General features: G+C 31.9%; 1 protein-coding gene across 3 annotated transcripts in view; it reads right to left on the minus strand.

Moving 5' to 3' along the window:
• The window catches only part of LOC142326582 (uncharacterized), a 32,956-nt gene extending 18,128 nt beyond the window's left edge, over nt 1-14,828 (minus strand). Inside the window, exon 1 of one of the 3 annotated variants that reach the window (XM_075369168.1) lies at nt 14,756-14,828. The gene's annotated coding sequence lies outside the window, so the exon portion shown is untranslated. Of the gene's footprint in view, nt 1-2,297; nt 2,420-9,964; nt 10,028-14,755 lie in introns of those variants that run through there. The other 2 variants (XM_075369164.1, XM_075369167.1) reach the window with 2 other exon arrangements.
• Nucleotides 14,829-25,924: the final 11,096 nt, after the last annotated feature.

A 25,924-nucleotide genomic window follows, 5' to 3' on the forward strand; every position in this document is an offset into this window, starting at 1 on the left:
CCATCATGCAGCTTTTTTCTGATGCACAACTTACACACAGCATAATTTAAAATATTTATTATTTTATTCAATACAATTTTTTTTTTGATAATTTAATTCAATAATTGTAACTAAAGCGCTTGCACATATTTCATTCGCACAGGTGTGACAGCACTAGCAGCCACCTTAAATAAATTTGTATGCTTTAATTACTATTCATTTATGTAATTCTACCGCTTACCTGTGGTGACTACAGCATCTGTACATCAGTGTTACACTAGCACTCCTTGTGGTGAGAGGGTTACTAATGACGAAGTATACCCACTTAGCCATTGATTTATTTAGAGCAGCTTTTGGGGTGGGGGTCCGATTTTGCAAAATCTTTACTGGAAATACTTTGTTTTAATTTTTACCAATTGTGCCTAAGAAAAATAAGACCTTAATTAGGCGAAATTTCGACATGGAGATAAGTGTGGAAGTACCCCTGACCCATTAAAACTGGTTCATATAGTATTCCACTTCTCCATGCCGCTGCTCTTCCCATGGGCTGACCAGAGGGATAGGCCTTGCTGTCAATCATTCTATTGTCTCTTGGTCCCATGTTCCTTACCATGCGAGAAACGTGGAAGTTCGGTTCCTCCTTGGCGATGGTCTCCCAGTCTTCGCCTGTCCATCCCTCCTGCCGGCTGCCTGGCGCTCTTGCCAAAAGAGCACTGGGTATTATGCCGGTGACCACCAATACGGCAGGCTTGGAAACTGTTCGAAGACGGAAGCGACTCTCAAGGTAGTGATGCATTGCACCTGCACGAGCCGCTTTCGATTTCAGCAGGACAGAATACACCACGGACATCAATAATCGCCGTCTGCTGGCCTTCGGTTCGTCGACATTTGCCATGAGCAGGCTGAGAGCGGTTATAGCTGTCACAGCTTTGTCGGCAGCTCCGAAATTGCTCAGCGAAGCTGAGTTTTCGGTCAGCCATCATACCGAGGTATTTTGCGGCCAGCTTGGTCTCTACAATCTTGTCCCCAACCCAAAGGGGGGGGGATGTTGAAATGTTTCTTTGTTAGAACCATGATCTCTGTTTTGCTGAGGGCTAGACACTCCTGTTAAAGCCCATCAGGACTAGGAAGGGGGGTGGTATAGTGACCAGAAGCATCATAAGGTGGGTGTCTTCCCCTATGGGGTTGGGATGAAGGTGAGAGACAACCCTTGGTCGTCCAGCCAGGCACTGACTGTGCATGGCCCAGCTGAGCCTCAGTTGGGCGCATTCCATGTTGTGGTTTGTGACAAGTAGTGCAACGTGGTCAGCGTACCCAACCAAGGCCGATTCTTCAGGCATCTCCAGCCTCAGGAAACCATCATGGTGTTCCAAAGGTTGGGCCAAAAATTGAACCCTGTGCTCCTGGTGTGATTGCGGTTCTACACCAGCCTGCCACCGTCTCATAGATGAGACCACGATTCCGCAGATAAGCATTCACCATTCTGAGGAAGTATCAAGCCACATGGAACAACTATTCCAGGGCCTGAATCATATTGATCCACCGTGCAGAATTGAACGTGTTTTTCACATCCAACGTAACAAGAAGGACCACACGGTGCAAAAAATGATTGTGGTCTGCTCGCCGCCCTGCCTCAACAATCTCTTGGACTGCATCTAGGGTCGACCAACCCTACCAGAAACCATACTGGCTGGGTGATAAGCTACCTGCCTGATTCATTGCTGCAACCAGTCTTTTCTTTAACAGCTTCTCCAATACCTTCCTAAAGACTATGTTATTTTTTTGTTTTTACTCAAAGACTAAAAGTTGAGTCAGAAACCAGATATACAAGCACGTCTAAAATATGCTCTGCATGTTTCCTACTCAGGAAGCTGAAGTTGGCTGTAGATACAGCTTCACTCATCTCAGTTTTGTCTTTGTCCATTCCTTGTTTTCTTTTGATATTTTTCATAGGGAAATAAAGGATAAAATATTCAAATTATAAAAAATGTTATAAATTGTCATTTTAAAATACTCTAATTGTCTTCTACTTACTAGTATGATATTGATGTCAAGTGTAACCTGGATAAATTGAAATTTACTAAGTCTATATGATGACAATATAACATCACATTTTAAAAACTAATATTCTTGCCTTAACAAAAAGGAGCATATGAAATTGGCATTGAATTATATAATCACTTGCCAGCTTTGCAATTTCAGAAACAAATTGTAAAAGCTTTGGACTAGGCTAAGATTAAGAGCTTTCTGTTAATTTTTTATTTTTATTTAGTGGTGAAATTTGTGAATATAATCAGTACTGCACATCATTTATTTACCTTTTCTATGTTTTTTGTGCCAGCATTTTAGTGTTACAATGAACCAAGTTTTATATGTGATCAGCCCTGTCCAATCCAGGCCTGCAGGCGCCATGGTGCCCTTCGTTTCATCTTCTGACACCTGCACTTATTTGCCAATTTTTTATACTAATTCACAAAATAACATTATATTTTACATCTTAAAAATGATATAAAAAGTACATTTTAGCCGTTATATTTTCCAGTAGTTCAACAGAAGTAATTCTGCTGGAGTAATAACCTTTTTAATACGTGTTCATTTCTTTGTCATTGTTGTTGACAAATTTATTTCCTATATTTGTAATGGTATAAGTAGGTATAAAGAGATCCTCCTAGCAGGGGGTCTAGCTTGAAAGAACAAGCTATCTAATTGTTACTCATCTGTTGGTCTGCCCTTCACTCAACCCCTTCTTTGTAATAAATTACTGTTAAATCCTAAATTCAAAAATTAATAAAAATAAAAACTAATGTACCACCTTAATAACCTCCTTATAAGTGTATCTTGACCTAACATAAATCCAAAAAAAGAGAAAGAAAATAAATTTTCATTACACTCAACGACAGCGATATACAAGAAAAAGGTACAAAAAATCGTGGAATATCATTTAAATCACAGGTTCCTCTAAAAAGATTTAAAAACCGCCAGATCTATTAAATTTCAATCAATAAAATATACTATGATATGAAGCCCTATCTTTTGTGCTAGGTTTTGAAGGCTCATGATTTGTGTTTTGGCTTCTTGAATATTATTTGCTAAAAGAGCGAGGTCATCTGCAAATCCTAGGCAATTTAGTGTGATGGAGTTTTTCTTAGTACCCATTTTTATATTTTTGGGATTTATTTCATACCATTTTCTCATGACAAATTCGAGGGCGCAGTTAAAAAGGAGTGGTGAGAGGCCGTCTCCTTCCCTCAATCCAATTTTTATGTAGAAGGGTTGATAGAGTTCAGCTCTGAATTTCACTCTGGACTGGGTATTGGTTAAAGTTAATTTTATCATGTTTACGAGTTTAGGGTGAAGGCCCAGGTTTCTCAGAATATTCAGCATGGATGGTCAGTGTATACAATCATAGGCCCTTTTAAAGTCGACGAAGGTGATTATTAGTTGTTTTTTCCGTCTTTTATATAAGTCCATCATAAGTTTTAAGGATATTATTTGCTCCGGGCAACCTCTCCATGGCCTAAATCCCCCTTGGTATTCCCCAAGTTCCAGTTCAAGTTGGTCTTTGCATCGGTTGTATATGATTCTCGACAGGATTTTGTATGTGCAATCCAGGAGAGATATGCCTCTGTAGTTTTCCGGATTAGTTTTATCCCCTTTTTTATGTAATGGATGAATGAGGGCTGTGGTCCAGTATTCTGGAAGTTTTTCTTCGTTCCATATTTTCACGAGGCATAGATGTAGGGAAGTTTTGACTGAATAAACTGATGAGTGTTTCCAGAGTTCTGCGAAAAGCTGGTCTTCTCCGCTTGCTTTGTAGTTTTTTATTTCATTTAAGGCTGCGAGAACTTCTTGAATTGTTGGCGGGTTGATATTTACTGGAGAAGTTTTAACTGGAGTTTCAGTGTCAATCTCAAAAAGCTTTGGGGGGTCGTCACAGTTGAGGAGTCTGTTGAAGGTTTCTGCCAAAATTTCAGCATTTTCTTTATTGGTGTGGGCCATATTTCCTTTTTTTCCTCTCAGCATAAGGGTGGGTGGTTCATATCTTTGAAGAGCCTGACCAAAAATGTTATAATAGTCTCGGAAGTTAGTTTTCTTGGAACTTTCTTCTATTTGCTGAATCAAGTTTTTTTGGGCTTGTCGTTTGGTTCCTCTTATAATTTTCTGAGTTATTTTCCTTTGTTTGGTGAATTCATGGTTAGATTCTTCCGTTTTCTGGGTTTGGTGGTTGATCCAAATAAATAAATAAATTCCCGAGTTATAACTCTGGATGTGATCCAGAGAGGTGATTCCGATTTAGTTCACCAGTAGAAATCTCCACGTTTCTAACTGGTTATCCAGACGAACCAACGTGGAGGCGCAAACCGATTTTCTTAATTGAGATTTTAAGTATGGAGAAAGTTTAAATCGGTTCCGGAATCATTTAGTCCATGTACTATAATATATACTATAATATATATACTATATATATATATATATATACTATATATACTATAATATATATATTATAGTATATCTATTTTTTTATTTTTTGTAATATGATAATTGTCAATTCGATGATATAATATAAATATCTTATTATAAACAAAAAAACCCTTAAACATATTCAGATTAAGCATATAGAATACTATGTAGAACACCTAGTCCCTTTTCAGTTCCAAATTTTATGTTGATGTGTTATTGATCGAACATTATTTTAAAAAGACATCACATTTTTTATAAATATAAAATATCTAAACAAAACATATACAGTAACAAATTAAAAATGGCAAATAAACTACAGATAAGAACAAATTGCATAAACCATAATCAATGACAGAATTTGCAAGCTAGTAACTTCATTTAAACTTGTTATCAGATAAATGTTTTAAATTCCATGTTCTAATTAGTATAACTGCCACTACTTGCACCATGATTTGCAATCTTTTTCTTCAATCATAATTTACCCATTCATCAAATATTTTATTGTGAATTAATTTATTTGAAAAAATTAATGTTTTTTTATTCACTTACAAGATGCTAGAGTACTACAAGCTGTAGTTGATGCGTAAAAAAATAAGTTTAAATTCTGAACACCAACTTAAATTCTCACCGTAATTTTTAACAATAACATATAAGTATAATAGATTATTTTGCTGCAGATTAATTACAGCAATGCTGTCAAAGTTGTTGTAGCATATCATAAAATTAGTATGTGAAGAAGGTTTAGTGCAAAAAAAAATCAGTTTTAATATTATCACAAATTTTCAATAAACAGCATAATTACCTGTTCTTCAACCATAATTGAGAAGGTCTAGTAAAAAGGATGTATGCAAGTATATTCCCTTTTTAAGGAGATCATATTTTTAGATTCTCCACGGCTTTGTTTGTTTGTCTGTAAAGTTTCATTCCATTTTCTTTTTATTTCACTTTAGGATGATGAAATCAAGTAAGCAGTGCCACATGCTGTTTTCTTATAGGTAGTAGGTTATGAGGTTATACTTATATTTATTGTTGGAGTTCACTGTGCTTTTATTTTGATATTGTTTCTTTCAAAAATGAGTGGTGAATCAGATGAAAATGATATTGTAGGTATTAGTGAAAAAAAAACTGTAAAAATTAGTCTACGAAAAAACATGAAGACGACACAAAGATATTAAGGTGAGGAACTTCTTATTCTGATAAGAAAAATTCTGGCACACCATTTAAGGTTCTTTTGGACAGTTGTAAAGAAATATGCTGTAAAAGAATAAATGTTGAAAACTAATAGATCCTGTACAATCAGTTTTTTTGTGAGGGTTGTAAAGAACAGCAAGATGTTCTACTAGCTGGATTAATGCGCTGTAAATCTTCTTTCACTTATCATGTAGGTGCTAAACGCAAAAGGGAAAATATTTGGAAGTACAGTGTAAAAATGAGTGGTTCAGAAGCAATTATCTGTCAAAATGTTTTACATAGTCTCTATCAAGTTTCAGAGAAAAGGTTACAAATTATCCAGCAGAAATCCTAAATAATGAATCATTTGGAGAGAAACACGGAACCCATCAAAATAGATCTTGTTCAATAGATAATAATGTTTGGGATCTAGCTAAAGAGCACTTAAGACTTATTCCTAATACAGAGTCCCGTTACTCAAGAAATAAATCAAGTAAGAGATATCTTGAAAATTCTATATGTATCCTAAAAAGTTGTACCAAATGTTTAAAGAATTTTATAAAGAAAAAACTAATCAAGAGTTAAATTGTTAAGTAACCCAAATGATACTTGTAAAGTCCAATATGAAATACATTTAAGAAAGTATTATGCCTACAAAAAAAAAAGGAAGAGCTGATAGGAGAGTGTGAAGAGAATAACAGTCAGATATTTGTGCTAGAGTTTGACTGTGCCCAAAAATTACCTTTACCTAAAACTAATGAGATGTCACAATTTGATAAACGGCTGATGTGGGTGTACTTATTTAATTTACATTGCCATAATGATGATAGCAGTAACTTATACTACTTTTTGGAAACTGAAACAAAGAAAAACTCTGACACCATGTGTTACCATTTTTATTTAACACAGTAAATGATAGATTCAGCAACTCTTTTAAAGAAATTCATCTCTTTTCCCATGGAGCAGGGGGACAAAATAAAATTTTTTTGGTCACATCCTTTTGTAGTTGGTTGTCAATGAAGTTCAATGTGACAGTAATCCCATATATGTTTGTTAGAAGGCACTCTTTTTGCTGATGTGACTGCAACTTTGGTTTTTGTGATTCAAAGAAAAAAAGGAAGAGAAAATTCACAACTTAGACAAGGACGTAAAACTGCTTGCTGCTGCATGAAAAACCCTAAGTGCTTTGTTGTCAAAAATTGTGCACCAATATTACAGAAATGGTCAAAAAGATTTAAGAACATAATGAAAAAAAAACCTTCAGCGAAGAACTGTCTTTAAACTACAGTCATACACACGGTTGACTTTTCCACCCACAGGTGGACTGGCAGAAGTGACAACTTATAGTGGAACATTTATGCATTTCACATTCTTCAGGAAAAAATATATCGTCATGGATATTCCCAAACAGTTACCTGAGAAAGATAGAGTTCAAATTAATGCATCAAAAGAGACTAATATAAGAAGTTTATAAGTTGCAGCAAGTATTATAAGAAGTTAAGGTTTTAGAACCACAAGCTATTAGTTGGTTTGAACAAGTGTTTCAAGGTTCACGTGAATGTCCTGTGGTTGAAACTGTGGTAGAAAATTGAAATTATTGTATAGATAATTTTATTATTGATTATATTGTTAGAGGCTAAATTGCTTTTTTGCTTTTTTTTATAGGAAAATTTGTTTCATTTTTCAGTATGATTTTCATGTATGCATCCTTTTTAGAGATAGACCTCTTCAACTTATATTGATACAAATTAGTTTGTTTTAAAATTCACAAATAATACTACACAGTAGCAATAGTGGCACATCTACTTAGATGATGCATAAAAAACAAATTTTGACCATCCCTGAATCTATTTTGACTAGTTTTGGTGTGAAGTCTGTACGTATGTATCTTGCATAACTTCAAAACTATTAGCTGAAGGATGTTGAAATTTGGATTTAGGATTGTTGTAACATCTAGTTACGCACCTTTCCTTTTGACTGCAATCGACTGAACCAAAAGTGTCTAAAAAAGTTGAAAATCCAAAAAAAAGTTGGATTTTGGACTTTTTCTTAACTGCAGTAATAAGCCCTCATTGAGAGCGTTTCAACGATATATCATAAGTGATATTTATTTTCATTGGTTCCAGAATTATAGCCAAATAAAATTTTAATTAATGAAATATTTGGATCTTACAAGGCAAAAACACGTCGGTTCGAATCTGACTTCATCTCATTTTTTTTTTTAATTTAAATATATTGATTTATTAATAATTATTAACCTATGATAAATAATAATTGTATAAAGAAACAAATATATATATATATATATATATATATATATATATATATATATATATATATATATATATATATATATATATTTATATTATATATAAATATATATATATAAATGAAAAAATTTAACTTAAAAAAAAATAATAAAGCAAGCGGAGAAGAGCAAACAGTTGCAGAAATTTGGAAAAATGCAGGAGAATCAGTTAAGAAATCTTTGCGTAATTCTCTGATTAAAATTTGGGAATCCAAAAAACTTCCAGAACATTGGACGACAGCTATTATACATCCTTTTGATAAAAAAGGAGACAAGACAAATCCGGACAATTATTGTGGAATTTCGTTATTGGATTATATGTATAAAATTTTATCTAGAATTACTTACAATAGAATTAAGGACCAACTAAAAAGCGAGCTAGGCGATTACCAAGGTGGTTTTCGGCCTTGGCGCAGTTGTCCAGATCAATTACTTTAAAATTACTTATAGATATTTATAATAGAAAGCAAAAACATTTGATTATTTCTTTTATTGATTTCAAAAAAGCATACGATTGCAAACATAGGCCTTCGATGTTAAAAATTCTAAGAAAACTCGGATTGGATCCTAAATTGATAAATATGATCGGTTTAACATTGAGAAATACAAAATCTAAAGTGAAGTTTCGTGGCGAATTTTCCGAACCTTTTTACATAAAATCCGGACTGAGACTAGGCGACGGACTTTCGCCTTTATTATTTAATTGTACACTAGAATATCTGATGTGCGAATGGTTTAAAATTAATCCAAAAAATATTCACATAGGATAGAAAAGAGATAATTTAAATTTAAATTGCCTAGGATTTGCCGACGACTTAGCTTTATTAGCTAATAGTATCGCAGAAGCCAGAATACAAATAACAAGTATAGAAGAACTAGCGAATAAAATTGGACTTAAAATTTCTCACGAAAAGACTAAAATTATGGCTATAGACCCTTTAGTTATTAATTCTGTGAATATTAATGGAGACAAAGTAGAACTTGTAGAAAAATTTTAATAATTTGGAGAGATCATTACTTGTAATTGTAACGAAAAACAAAATTGGACTGAAAGACTTAATAAATTATTTAAAGTGCTACAAGTAACCAAAAATACTTACAACAAAAAATCGCTCTCGATTAACACTAAAATTAGACATTACAAAATTGTGGTTAAACCAGTAATTACTTACGCGAGCGAGACTCAGTCCTATTTTTCTGATTTAATCTAAATCAGAAATAGGACTGAACCTTTGCTTATAGTTGAACGCAGGATTTTTAGAACCTGCATAAACAAAAAATATAAACACGAAAATCAATACAGATTTTACCTAATAAATGTCTGTACGAAAACTTGGAATCCTTAATCGACACTATGAAAAAGAAGCGAATTTATTTCAGTGCACACTTGTTAAGATTACCGCAGGATAGCATTACTAAGAGAATTATCGATAGATTTTGGTCTTTAAAAAATCCGCCATTATGGATCAAAGAAATTAAAGAAGACATGCAAGAATTAAATACGAAGATTTACTTAATAAATCCGAAAAATTAAAATTTGTTATTGAAGATTCGAATTCCAACTTTAAAGTAAGAACTTTGAATTATACAAAAAGGGTTTATTCAGGAGGTTCGTAAAGCAAGATCATTAAGAACGACTAAATATTGGTAGTAAGTAAAAGCTAAGAACTTAAAGACCAAAAGATCGGCAAAAAAGACTTGAATTATTCTGACTAAAGTGGTCCTTTGCAGCCTTAAAAGTAAAAAAAAATTATGAAAAAGTATCAGAAGTTTCAACGAAATAAACTTTTATGAATTTTTCATTTAAAAAAAATGTGTATATGTAATTTAATGAGCATACAAAGAAGACATGTGGTATCCACATCCGATTTTTTCCTTTTAAAAATTCACAAATTGAATTAACTGTAACTAAGTAAACTGAATTATAGAAATAATAAAAATAAACATGCTAAAATTAATTATAAGTAATTTAAATAGACTAATAAAATAAAATCTGGAAGCGGTAATTGCACTTAAAAAATAGGAAATTATATGTACACAACTTACCTGGCTTGGCAGCAGTTGTAAAGTGATTGGAGAAAATATTCATTTACAAATATTGAAATATTATGGACATTAACATTTTGAACTATTAAGTCTATCTATAGATAACAAACGATTTTTGTAAAAGCAAACCATATCAATCATGTATAAAACATGATTTTGGCAAATCTTATTTGCATTTAATCAATATATCATTAAATAAAAATGATAATTATATTTTAAAATTAGGATTAAATCATAATTATTATACGAATATATATATATATAAAAATTGAACAAATATAGATAATTTATATATTTTTCCAAATGAAAAGAATTTATTTCATAATAACAAAGCAAACAAAATTTAAAAATTAATATTAATAATAGAAGACAAAAAGATAATGATGATGATAATAAACTTAACATAAAATTCAATAATTCAAAACAAACATGTAGAAACTAATTCCATTATTATACAGACAAATAAATGTTCCAGTCACCACAAAAAAATGATGAATGCAATAATAAAATGGATACATTTCGAAACAGTGATAATTATAACAAAGTTAAATATGACCCTGCAAATAAATTCAATGAACTTAGGATGATGCTAAATAGGTGTAAAGAATTAAACCAAGAAAATAAAGAATATATAAATAACAATCCATTTTCTGCAGCATTTTCAGACTTATAAAGATACTTTTCCTATAAGACCTTTAGTCAATTACATAAATGCATCTTGATACAAAATTTGTAACCGTACCATTAAAAGAAAAATAAACTAAAAAATCTATAATAAAAGATGGCATTTTAGTTAAAGAAACTAAAAAAATAAAATGCATGAATTACTTATTAAACAAACAATTTTTCTTTTACAATTTAAATCAAAATTATTCTTCTTTTAATAATTACTACACAAAAGAAAAGTCTCCGTACAGGTTCACCATTAAGTAGCATAATGGTTGAAGTATTTATTCAAAACATGGATGATAAAGTAATTAACAATATAAAACATAAATAAAATTATTTATACAATACACAGTTTATGTTTTAGTAATACACAATAAACAAATCGGTTATGAATACAATATAATTCAAAAAAATTAAATGGATTGCATAAAAATGTTACATATACACTAGAAACAGAAAACATCATACTTTTTCTAGATTTAAGTATAAAAAAGAATAAAAATAAACTAAAGAATCTATAGAAAACCCATAACAACCATAAATAATAAATCCATACATCTACAACACCAAAAAATTTCAACTTACAGGGTTACAATTCACAGAATTTTAAAATATTTAGACAATATAATGGCTATAAGGAAAAAAATAACCCATGAATAAGAAAAAAATCACATTTAAACAAAAAACCCAAATGAAAAAATCACTATATTGAAACAATACAAAATGACACACAGTACAGTACAAGCCTATACCATGAAATAAAAAATTAAATACAGTGATAAGTAATTTTAAAGCTGAAACAAATAACATTCATAACAAGGCAGGTATACATAAAATAAAATGCGGTTCTGTTAAGTAAGATAAATTTTACATAGGCATGACTAACAGTTCATTTAAAAAGCAATTTCAAGAACAAGTACTTTTATGCATATAAATATGGAAAACAAAATCTAATTATGCAAATCACATATACATAAAAAATAAACGCTCATTTACAAAATTAGAAAATTGTTCACTGATGAAGCAGTGCGCACTACAAAAATGTTTGTGAAATTTAAAAGCGGGGAAAACATTAAGTGTTTAAACAGTTTATATATATATATATAAAATTGTTTGATATAAGACTATCAACCGCATATGTTCTAACATAATTATTCCTTATCTGACACAAAGATGATTTATCCAAATAAATAAAACAAACACGTATTACGTTAATACTTATCAAGAAGAATTAACTAAGTTCAACTTGGAGATCTTTTAACCCTTCAAGGATCTTGGGAATCAAAATCAATCACTTAATCCTCACGAAAGCTCACAAAGTTATTGTTTTAATGCCCATTATTAGGACAAGTATTAAGAATAATAGTATTATTCATTATTAGTTTCACAGCCCCAAAATGCAATTTGTTATTTATTGCACATACCTTAGCTACAGTCTTCTCACTGATTTTTTGAAAAAAGCAATCTGTCTAGCCTAGCAGCAACCAAACATTTGGTTATATAATATAACTAAAATGAATTGTAGCAGTTTAAACAGATCTTCCATTGAACTTGGAAGATCTTGGAGAATCTGTATCATGAGAAAGTATTTTTTCTATTACTTCAAGAGTACATAGTGTTTTGATAGGCCAGAAAAATATCATTAGCTTAAATAAACTTCCTTGAAAGCATCAGCGAGAAGTTATATGAATAAACAAATTAAAAAGCAATGGGGAGAGAACTGAGCCCTAGGGCCTATTACATAAATTGTGCAACTGCTACAATTAAAAAATAAAAACAAATAACTGTATATCTCAACATGTTACTTAATCTGAAAATTTTTAGGTATGTGACGCTACTAGGTATAGCTGAGCTGGTCGATCAAGCAACAGCTTGATCAACAGGCTCTTCCTACAAATACATTATATGAATAAGAAAGGTCAGTGGAGATTGCTTTAGTCTTATATGAAATCCAACCTCAATGTATGTTGTGGCCCAAACTTGGTCAACACCTTCATCCTCTTGAAATCCAATTTGTTTCAGAAATGGAGTATAGTAAATCTCGGGAGAAAAATACTGGAGAGAATGATTGTAGTCCTCAATTTGTTTTTAAAAGCACAACCAGGTTGTTCTTGAAAATCTCACGTAGTTTAAGTAAAGCCATACTAACAGAAAACCAACTAATTTTAGCGATTTCCAACTGAAATTTTGACAAATCAAGACCAACCCTGTACTTTGTATCAAGCATATGTTTTACATTACTGAAAATATAACTGAATTCACCTTCACATAAAGAACAAACAATGGCCAATATTTAAGATATCCAAATAGAAATCTACAATTATTTTTTATATAGAATTTTTTTTAGCAGAATTCTAATCCCTTTTTTGTATAAAATAATTTTTTTGTTTTAACAAGGGAAGAATGTCTGAAATATGTGCTCCATAAATTATATGCCACTGGAATAGGTTGAAATATAAGCAGTACTTTAAGGGATTAGGCATGATCAAACACAACACTCTCAATAAAAAATAGAATCTGATATATAGACATGGTGTGACTAATACATAGATATTTCACAAGAGACTTCCAGGTTAGAAAGGGATTAAGAAAGAAATCTAGATGCCAAGGTCTCACTCGGTAATTTTGCACTAGTCTCAATCCAAACATTATGGGTACTTTTCCAGAAGATGCCCATCAGGATTTTGTTTTTATTATTATTAAAACTATAGTTTATCTTTATTAGTTAAGCGATAGTGATATTCAGAATATCTAAATAAGTAATATCTTATCTAAGATAAGTAATAAGATAAGTAATATCTTATCTAAATAAGTACATCCTATTTAGGTAATCAAATATCACGATAGTTTAGTTACAGCCAGTGAGGAAGTTGTTTAGTAGCAACTTCATTTCTTGTGATTACACTGCTGTATTGCTGTTCATATATTGTGTTACAAAATGACAAGTATTACTTTTTGTAAGAGGGAGTTTAACACATTTGAAAATAAGGAGACCGTAATCCTTTCCTGGAAGTTATTTCTGATTACAATTAATATGACTGTTTTAATATTTAAATTTCTTTGTATTTCGATTGTATTGGCTTTGCGAATTCATGGGCTTGATCTCCTTATAACTGTAATGGTTGAACACATGAAAATTTATTTTCAGTAAAATGATGGTGAAACAGACGCAATAGTAACTGCTTTAGAACAGTATTTTTAACATTAGAGTTCCATCCCCACAGACATCCAACCTTCTGTTGGTTAGAAGTGACAGAGAGACTTTCAATGAATTACTATTGATACAACAGAACTTCATTAAAATAAGGCTAAAATAAACTACATCAAATGCCTTGCTAAGGACACATACTGTTATTAGCTCCATAAAGTTTTGTTACAAAAGCACCAATAGTTGAGATTTTACAACACAGTCTAATACTTTTAAGTATAAACCAAATCAATTTGGTTTTTGTCAAGGTTAATGACTAATAACCTACTGGTTATCAGACCTTGGATCACACTGAACAAACCAGGAACTAGGCTGACAAGCCAATAGAGGCCTGGATCAGTAAGAAGACCCTTCTAATAAATTGGCACTTGTGTATACTTCAAAGCATCAGGGAAAAGCCCAGAAGTGAAGCACTGATTTTTGAAAATAACAAAAGGTTATTGTTTCTGTTACACTGTTTGTTTTTTTCAGTTGAGGAAAAATTTTACATTGGGTGAATTTAAACATACGAGATTAATGACTACTTTAAGTACATTATTAATTTAATTCTACAAATTTGTGTTGCCTCAATATGTTATACAATCAATAAAAATAATCAATCAATCAATAATATAACTTAATAATGCTAACAAAGTAAAATTGTTTGGATACATAACATTACATAAATTTAAATCGACGTTGGCGTCACTTTTTATTTCTATGCTACAATGGTTATAGAAAGATGAAATTGTGATTTCTTTTTGTTCATTTACATCTCGTCTCTATAACATTTAAGATAAATCTCTCTTAACTGAACAATGAAATTATTAATAAAAAAAAGGTTTCTTCCAGGTGAATCTGTGAAACTTTTCGAAAATTTAACCTACCAATATTTTCAAACTCCCACAAGTAAACAGATAAAACAGTATACTTACTATGTTATCAATTCTTTTACTTTATTTCTTTTAATTTTAATAAAATTTGCAATCAATAACTTCCACAAAGCATAGAAATAACTAACCAAGAAAATCCGTTAACACAGGAACCCGCCAAGACATCAGGTTACCAAACATAATTTTCATTAACGTAATTTACCTTTCAGCCTAGTTACATGATGGTTGAATAACAGACTATGTGATTTAATTATACCACTAATAATTAAACAAATAATAAAATAAATAAATAAAAACCTACTTAAAAAATAATAGTACTAAAAAGTTACAAATAATTACATTTTTTTATTTATTAACTAAAGTAAAAGTATTTACAACAAATAACTATGTTTGAAGTCGATGCCATCCATCACAAATTAAATAAATATAAAGTTACGTAAAGTTGGTACTTAACCGATCGCTAGCCGCCTGGCTAAAGACAGGATTGCCACAATTAAAATGGGATCTCAGGAGTGTCTCACAATTATACTTAATCTGGAGTTCGCTAAGGCATATATACTTTGTGATTCTTATATCAGGCTTTTGTATGTCGCAATTTAGAGGTAAAGTTATTTCTGACTCACTCGATGTAAGTTAAACCGACATAAAAGGAAGAGGCGTCCGGAGATCATAGTGTATGACATGATATAGATGGACGTTTATTTGTGGAAGAGTTAATGTTACGCATGCGGGATCAGAATACTCAGATGGCAGAGTCGGCCTTCAATGTTGATTGACACTGTTACTAGTGATGGGTAGGCGCGAGGCGGAGCGTTACCAGGTGTAGGTGAGCGTCTTCCAGGTGAGTATTGAAGCCGGCCTCCGTGGCGCGCGAGTGGTAGCGTCTCGGCCTTTCATACGGAGGTCCCGGGTTCGAATCCTGGTCAGGCATGGCATTTTCACACACGCTACAATCATCCATCTCATCCTCTGAAGAATGCCTAACGATGGATCCGAACTTTGAACTACTTTAAGGAGTACAGGTTATTTACTGACTAATTTTCGTGTAGGGTCAAAGAATTTGTAGATGTTGAACGTTCTTACAAGTGCTGCCATTTTCGACACACAGCTGAACTGTGTAAAATCTGGTGGTAGTGTGTTTCCACTTTGAGAAATAGAGAATTAAACGAGAACAGTATCTTAAGTAGTCTGTACTTCCGCTTGTGTTAACTGCAGACGTCTTCGGAAGTGCCGTAAGCACTCTGCAAATAGTAGTAACTATTATGCGTACTATAAAGGGACTGTTATTTATTACAATTGAATATCGTTAGAAGGCTAAAATTCGGCAATTAATGCTTACATTGCGCAGATTTAACTTGGCTGGATCGCCATGCGTAGGGGGTTGGATGTTGTCTGGTTGCAGCATCCGATGTTGTTTAAAAAGTCATCTACATAAGACGTCGTTTAGCTCGGAGAAGACGACGATTATGATTCTTAAAGGCCGTTTGGTGGTGAGGGGCAAGTCGGTATATCGATGTCTAGAACACGAAAAATATTCAGCTGTCCTCACAGAGAAAATTATAAGGGGGATTAGTTTTTCTCACTTCCTGCTCGACCCACACCAAAACCGTCCCGGGCCTCCGCTATCTTCTGATCACAATACCAAAAAACCCCAAAAATTACCCCCCACGCAAAAAAATCTTCGCCAGGCCAAATCCTTCAGTTTCTAGTCGTTTCACACCATTTATGACCTACCCGACACATATCTCAATATACCCCATCCAAAAAAATAACGAAAAACCCCTACAAACGAAAGGATTTGGCTAGGCAAAGATTTTTTTTGGGATTTGCGGTCAGGAGATAGCGGAAACTCGGGTCGGTGGAGATCTTGAGTGGTTTTAGTCTGGGACGAACAGGAAGTCAGAAAAAAAAAGTGATTTCCCTTATAATTGTCTTCGTGAGGACTTAGATTATGTTACGTGATCGAGACATCGACACGCCAACTCGCCTCCTTACAGGCAAACAACCTTTATTGAGCAACATGGTGGTCTTCTCCGAGCTAAACGTCGATGAACCTTTAGGTCGAGTATCGTGCACGCTTGGGGGGCTTGGCATTCAACCTCCGCCAACGAGCGTCGCTCGACCAGATAGAGCCAATCGTCAGCATAAGCCACTTCCGCTGAGCAACCACAGCCGCATAAGTGAATGAATTTCCACCACTCACAATAAGTGTCCCAACACACTGCCCTGTTTGAAGAAATGACTGTGAAAATGCATCCTTTCATCAAACGTTACAACAGCAATACTTCTGAACTTTTACTTATCTGTTAACACATAATTTACAGTTAAAGTGGCAGGGTACAGCTCTATGTTAATTTGGAAACATACATGTCATCATGGGTACAGATTTCCCACCCCTGAGTATTACTTTAAAGCAGCAGCATCTACCGGCCATCATCGAATTCAAGACTTCAGTGTAAAGAACAGAGCTGCGAAAATTTGTCGGCACATGAAACTGGCTGGGAGAATATATCCCAGCCACTGGCAGTGGACAGATGCCCAGACTGAGAATTCGAAATATACGAAAAAGAAGTTAGTTGTAGTTGCCGACAATTTAGAGGTAAAGTTATTTCTGACTCACTCGATGTAAGTTAAACCGACATGAAACGAAGAGGCGTCCGGAGGTCATAGTGTATGATGTGATTTGATGGACGTTTATTTGTGGAAGAGTTAATGTTACACATGCAGGATCAGAATATTCAAATGGCAGAGTCGGCCTTCAATGTTGATTGACACTGTTATTCGTGATGAATAGGCGCGAGGCGGAGCGTTACCATCTTGTCTTCCAGGTGAGTATTGAACTACTTTAAGGAGTGCAATCTGAGGGCAGGTTGTTTACTAACTTCTCTTTGTGTTGGGTCGAAGAATATGTAGATGTTGAACGTTATTACAAGTTCTGCCAATTTAATCACGCAGTTGAACTGTGTAAAATCTAGTGGTAGTGTGCTTCCACTTTGGGGATGAGAGACATAAATGAGAGCAGTATCCTAAGTAGTCAGTGCGCCCGATTTGTGCTAACTGCAGATGTCTGCAGTAGTACCGTAAGCACTCTGTAAAAATTAAGTATTGTGCGTGTTTTAATGATGCTGTCGTAATGTATTACAATTGAATATCGTTAGATTGTTAAAATTTGGCAATTAAATGCGTAGGGTGCTTACATTGCGCAGATTTAACTTGGCTAGATCGCCATGCGTAGGGGGTTGGTTGTTGTATTGTTGCAGCTTCCTATGTTGGTTAAAGGATCATCTACATAAGACATCATTTAGCTCAGAGAGGACCACTATGATGCTTTTCAAAGGCCGTTTGGCGGTGAGGGTAAAGTTTAGATGGTATTATAATTATATAATTTCTGTTTAGTATAAAAACTGGATATAACTTTAAAAAGTAGCAATATATTATGCAATAATTACAGCACTGTAAGATTTGAAAAGAAGTCAGTCTCATTAGGACTATTTGTTTATATGTACTTAATCTCATACAAGCTCTATTCTATCCAAAATATAAGCTCATTTATACATTGCTTGGTACATCAACAATAACAACAACTGAGACTAAAATTTAGTAACCATTTAATCAACCAGTCACAATAAAATACAAAAGCTACAAATGGCAAATATATATTACTAGTGAATGGCAACTAGAAAAGGTAACTAACATTAATTAACCGCTTAAAAGATTTTAACATTCAACCATGAACATATTTTTCTTAATTTTTTTTGAGCAATTTTTTTTAACAAATCATTTTTTCTATGAGTACTAAGACTGTTTTAGCACTAAGAAACTTAATAAATACTACCTAATAACAAATAATTACTTGCATTAAGGGGTTAGAAAAAAAAAATCTTAAAATTATATTATTTTATTATGAATAATTATTATAATATTTAAGATATAATTATAATAAGTTATTCATAAGTGCACTTGTACCTTTCATTCAATACAATATACAATTAATTATGATATAAAAAATTGATTATATAAAAATGTAAAAAAATTCTTTTTATACAAAATGTGAGATGTAATTTAAAAAATTATTTTTCTTATTCTACATGCTACAATAACATGAAATTATAATAGTGATGTTAACTGGTAAGTATTATAAACATACTACAATAATAAAGGCTTATAAGTGAATATACAAAAATTATAACAAACTAATAAACTGTTTAATAAATCGATGGGTTAAGAAAAAAGGTAAACATAGCAAAAGTTTAAATTCTACGTAATATTATATAAACTAATGAAATAAGTATTTTATTAACTTTACATTGGTAAAAAAACTATTGCACAATAAGCATTCATGAATTATATATCACAAAAATCAGTGATGCCCAAAAAAATTTGGCATTTCATAAAGATGGAGATAGCAATCAACAAGTAAAACAACTCTCAGCTGGTTTTTAGTCATGACCAACAGCAAATGACACTTAATAAATTCATCAGAAAAAACAAAACATTATTAATAACAGTTCTACACACACATAAAACAACTAATGTAAAAAGCAATTGGTTCAGAAGAATTCCAATTATATTATTGAAAAAGTAAGACTGCAAAAAACTGACTGAAATGATTTCTTATTTTTTAATATCTTAATTAATATACATAAAAAAACAAAAATAACTATTGTAAAAATTGTTAACAACTCTCTGAAATACCAAACGAGATGAAAAAAAGCAGTGGTTAAGGGCCCCCTACACGTACAATCTTGTATGACTAAATGCATCACGTATGAAACACTTGCTGAGAGATATTAGTGTCAACATATATTGAAACTACACATGCTTGTTTGTTGTTGAAATTACACATGCATGTTTTAAAATACTTGCTTATATAAACAAGATGACCAACATGTAAAAACTTGTATAAGTGCTTACTTACTTCTGGCATTTTGTTAGTACAAACATGTTAAATCACTGTTCTCATCGTATTAGTTGGGTGTAATAAAGTGTGCACATACAGTTTTATCCATCCAGGGATGATATCTGTATGAAAATTTTGCGTGTACAAACATTTACGTGGTAATCAAGACAGGTCTAATTTTATTGCTTATACATTTACTGCATAGTACTTTGTGTAAAGTGGTTGGATGTTTTAGGTAATTTCATAAGAAAGCTAGCTATTGCAATGGGTACCATGATTCGAATTCTGGAAAAGTATTTCACTTTCTTGTGGACATGATAACTGTCAAAATTTTTTGTCAATCACTTTCAAATTGATACAAAGAATATAACAATTCAAAATCTCTGTTAAGTTCGTTAATGGGCAAAATCAAATCATGAGGGTGGAAACGGGGGGGCTTTTTTGAAAAAACCAAATATCCCTATAACTTTCTTATTAAGTAAAATATAGAATTTGTTTAAAGTTCCTATTAGTCTTTGGATAAGAGCCTAAAATTAATCTACGTACAGATTTTTGATATCACCAACCACTGGCCCCGAGGGTGGAAAAAATGGGATTTCTAAAAAAAAATCACATCTCCCTTAAAGCCACAATATTGAATCGGTTTGAAGTGGTCATTAGTTCTCTAAAAATTACCTAAAACGTTTGTCTGAAACAATTTTTGATACGACTATCCCTTACAGCAAGGGATGACCAAAATGTTGCAGGAATTACATACACTAAACATGTAAATCTTTTCCACATGCAACCACTGTCATATTGAGTAAATTTGAAGTTTTTCTTAACTTTAGGGTGGAAATCTTTTTTATCCCCTACTTAGCACCAGTGAAATCTTTCTCTGAATTCCGGTGTGCCAAAAGGGATTTTTTCTCTATATCAGATCCTTCTTTTTTTGTTGTTTTTTCTAATTAATTTTTTTCTTTAATCAATTTAAAATGTGCGATGAGAAATTATCCTAAAGAGTTTATTCAAGAATTTATTGAACTATATTGGAGTTACGCTTGTCTTTGGAAAATAAAAAGTAAAGAATATAGCAACAGGGATATACAGAACACCCGTCTATTCCGATATGGTAGAAAAAATGAAGGAAACTGGACCAAGCACCTGGTCAAAGATCTGGTCATCTGAAAAAAATTCTTTATAAACCGCATTTGGAAAGAGTTAAAGTAGTTGTTGATCAAAGCGCAGTGGAGCTTTCACTGAAGGTGTGGAAAAGCCCCATCTCTAGTACTACGATCTTCTTTTATTTACTGGGGACCAGGAAATACAGCAAGAAAGTAAATCCTGTTTGGATCCCAGTGAATATGGATCAGAAGTACAAGGAGAGGAAGGAGACAATATTATAGCAAAAATTAACAAGATATCTTGTTTTAATTAATCAATCTAAATATTTAAAAAAATAAATTTACTATTTTTTTATTTTTTTTATTTACAATTATGTTGAAATATGTTATTTATTTCAATGATATTTTAAATTCATTGAATTATTACTGTAATTAGAGAGTCAATGGGAACAAACTAACTATTAAAGTTTATAAACGTTTCTTTAATTTTTTTAATTTAATGACTAGAATAAATAATAAGTACATAAAGTTATGCTATTTGATCTTGCCACAAAACTTTTCCCTTATTATTAAAGTACTTCAAAAAACACAGTCACAGCTGCTTAGCTTCCTCTGCAAAATGTTAAAGAGTCTTTCATGTAACGGCTTACATGAAGACTCGTAAACTCACTTCTGGAGGGTGGATCATTCCTCCTATCACCCCTTCTTATTTCACCATTCTCTGTATTTTCTAAATTCAAACTTTGTGGTGGAGTGTAGGATTGTCTGGCTCTATGTCCTAGAAAATTGTGTAACACACATGACGCTAATACAATATCTTACAACAGTTTCAGGCCTTAAATTAATTGTGGTATGAAAAATTCTGATTCTTTAACCAAGTATGCCAAATGTGTTTTTTACATGTAGCAATAACTGCCAGAATTAGATGGTGGAGTTATCTATATGTTTCCCATCTAACGCACCAAGGCAGTGTAGGAAATCCCAAGACAGGTCAAAATCACTTTCAATAAATATCTAACCATTCTTATTCAAAACTCAGAAACTGAAACAAAATATTTCCATTTTTGTTTTAAGAAAGTGAACAAAGCAGTTCTGAACTAATTTAAGCCTTTAAAAACAAGGAAGTTAACAAAAAAGGGTAAGTTATACCAAAAACCAATCTTTTACAGAAGGTATATGCCATACTGTCAAAGCCTGAGACGCCTGTGAAATTTTTGGGCAAAATGTAGCCAGCAAATTGAGACTTTTGAGCAAACTTCCACTGAAAAAATTATCACCGAGATTTTTCTTTTTGTAAAGTTACAGAAATTGAGCCTTGAATTTGGAACACAATTTGGCTCATCAATTCTAAATTATAATGGAACACAGAATTTTCAATCTCTTGTATACTTCTTCTAATACAAGTGCAGCAAATACTCCTATGCCACAAGATTCTGATTTTTTAAATTTATTACACTAATAAATTCCTCTATAATCTATTTGATATTTACAAAATAAAGAAATAGATTAAACAGATATAATTTCATAAATACTTTTAAAAAAGATTATATTTTCATTTTTTAAATATTAATAAATTAATTTACTTGTTTTATTTAATTTACTTTAATTGAATTTAAATAAATAATTTAAATCAGATAAACAAATAAATTGTAATATTAAATGTTTGTATGATAAAAATGTTTTTTATTACTACAAACTTATCCGCATGTATTCACTCTATAACATTTTGTATATATCTCTGCATGTTTCTGGTATAATAATGCATAGAGATTGAGGGAGAAATTGCGCATGAAAATTTTAAATCTTTGTACGACCTACCAGTTGCAAGAAACCTCACTAATGATTGCTTCTCTTACTACAGTATTTCTTTTAGTTATCAAAATTTAAAAACTTGCTTCATCCATTCACAAAAACTTTTTCAGATCCTCTTGTGCAGGTACTTTTAATTCATTTAACAAATTCATTCATGAAAAACTTGCTCGTTTTTTTTCAACCATTCTTTACACCACTAGTTACATTTACCATTTAACATCAATATTATTATTACTGCAGCACTTCTGTGTGATGACAGAATAATACCATGTGGAGCTATCCTGTTAATGTTCTAGTGAATTTTATTAGTTGTTCAACTTATATGTGCGAGTAACTGAATGTACATACAAACTGTACCTTCTCAGTATTGTTTGCACAAAGAGTATAGAGTAAACTGCATATGATAGTTTGTGGCTATTACTTGTAGAATGGGTTGTTTAAACATTCCACTTTCCTGCACTGTCATAAATGTCTGCACATATTTTTGCTTTCCAACAAGTAGAGGCGCAATGTAAAGGCTTTTATATTTGTATAGATGCAATGATTGTACATACAAGATTGCACGTGTGGGGGGGCCTTTGGTAGAAAAAATTTTTATTATGCATAGACTCTCAGGAAGACTCGATTATCCTTACAAACAGCATTTTGTTTTTACTGAAAATTATATTTTGTAACATCAAATGAATCAAAACAAAGAATTTAACTTTTTCTTTTACAAAAATCATCACGTATGTATTAAGTTTCAAAAAAGCATACGTATGTTTGTTATCAGATAAATCATTTAACAAAATCATGAAGAAAATAGAATGCATAAAAATAACATTTATTTTGTTCTGTATATCAGAAAAAATGTAAATGAAAGAAATTATTATTTTAAAAGCAAACTGAACCAAATTTATAACATGTTTTTTAATCATATATGATTTTTTTTTTTTTTAATTAAGCTACTTACATAGTTTTCATCAGTGACTAAATAATATTTCAGTAGACTGATCATTTTAGTTATTGTACTACAAAGACATTTTGTTATCTACATAATGGTTTGTTTTCTTATTTGTTAACAAGTCTAGTCCTACTCTACAGTAAAATACCATTTACTATAGAATAAATGATATCCTACTCTCTATAGTCAATTGTAGTTGTGGACACAAGTGTGATTTGCAATACACATCTTCATCTAACACAGTGAAGGAATGCACACCCATTTCATAGTGTAAAATGCTTAAGTTACTATATATATATATATATATATATATATATATATATATATATACATATAGTAATTTAAAGAAACCACCACACAATTATTGAATTAATTAAATACAATAATCATCACAATGATTGTTACACAGTATCAGCATACCAATTATTTTGGAATACTGTTTTAGACTTTTTGAAAATAAAAAAGATTAGTATTTCTAGGGAAAAGTGAACCAAATTTATATACAATAATTTTTTTTATTCTCTCAAAAAATCTTTTCAGCTACAAACATATTATTTACACATTGTTAAACAATATTTTGATTTTTAAAAACAAAAGTTAATAAATAGAACATTGGTTAGTAGAGTTTTAAAATATGGAAACTCAGGTATTTGATTACTTTTAAAACTAGTATTTGTTACATATGATTGATAACAAGCTAGATTGATTTAAAATTAGAAAAAGAAAGTTTGAAGATTATGATCAGCATATTCACTTTTTATGATTACGATGTAGCATTTGAAATATTACAAATTTTTTGAGATGTATAATTTTTAAATGTAGTAGACATTCAAAGTTAGAGTTTTCTGAATTAAAGGCAAAAGATGGCTTTCTGAACTAGTACTGTTTGGCCAAAGATAAACCAAACCGGACACAAGAGAGGAGAAACCAAAAAGCATTTGTGTATTCAATGTAGCAACAAGCAATAACATTTTGAATGTCAAAAAGCAAGCTGTAACTCACATTGAATATGCTGCTGGCAAAGGATGCCAGAATATTCATCATCATGCAATATTATAATCAAAGGAGTGCAAGAAAAATTAATTGCAGAATTTAGTAGTGATCCACTTCCCAAGTTATCCAAACATAAGCTCATAAAGAAGTTTGAGCAAACTGGATCTGTGCTTGATAAGAAGCATCAGTACCATCAATAAAGAGGGCTGAGGTGTAGAAGGACGATATTCGCCAATGAACAACATGCCAGTACCTCCTAAAGGACCTAAACCTGAAGTTGTACAAGATCATCGCTTTACAAGAGTTAAAGCTTATAGACCATGATAAACATGGTATATGGTATTGCACATGGATACTGTAGAAAATTGAAAGTGATTTACTCATCCAAACTGCATGACAGATGAGGCGTGGTTCCACCTCAGTGGTTAAGGTAATTTGTAATATTGGTCTGTCAAAAACCCATGAAAAATATTTGAGCTACCGCTTCATGATGTAAAGAGAGCAACTGATGCCAGACAAATGATGTTTCGCAAATTACAAGCAAGACAGCATGGCAGTCCTTGAAAGCAGTGCACTCAGTTTTCACACCTAACAGGACTGTCTTGAAGGATCTATAGCCTCCACCACGGTTGTCTGATCTATCCAGAGGTAATTTTTATTGATGTAGCAAGCTGAAGGGCAAGATTTACAAGAATAATCCACAAACTCTTGACGTACTGCAACAGAATATATGGAACACCATCACCAACATCCAACGAGATAGTTATAGCAAGTCACACTGAATGCGATTCATCAGGTCAAACTGAGCCTGGACCATGGCTATCAACATTTCCTGCAGTACCTATCGAGACAAGAGGAACCTATATAAGTAGGCTTTTGTTTTTCATTTTCACTTGTATAATATCACCTTATGTGATATTATAACACACAGATCATGTGTTCTTCACTTGCTTTGGGTTCAGTTTATCTTGGGCCATCCATGCATCTACATAGTGAAGAAATTTCACCAGTATGTTAATAAAATTAAATTAAAAAATTTAGAATTGTTTTAAAAAATAAAATTTGCTTACAAAAAAAAAAATAGTTATCAGAAAACAGAAATAAATTTATCTTGTAAGAAAATTAAATTGCAATCCATTTAACATTCCATTTGAGTTATAAATATCTAGTTTTATTTAAGTATGCATTTTTTTAATTTTGAAGACGATTTTAAATTAATATTTCTGTACAACATTATTTTAAAAATAAACAGAACAATTTCTATTCATGTTAAAATATTTTCTACTGTGCATTTGTGCAGCTTCTGGCATTGACTAGCTTTGTTGTTATTAAATTTGTTGTTCAATTTGTCCTGTAACTATTTACAACAGTTCCAAGTTATTGTTGCCAATCCCAAAAAATACTGTCTTATAACACTTTTGTTTCCCATCCTATCTGTATTCATGGGATTGTTGTCAAAT

Source organism: Lycorma delicatula, chromosome 6, assembly GCF_047948215.1.
Source record: "Lycorma delicatula isolate Av1 chromosome 6, ASM4794821v1, whole genome shotgun sequence".
In the NCBI taxonomy this organism is placed as follows: Eukaryota; Metazoa; Arthropoda; class Insecta; order Hemiptera; family Fulgoridae; genus Lycorma; species Lycorma delicatula.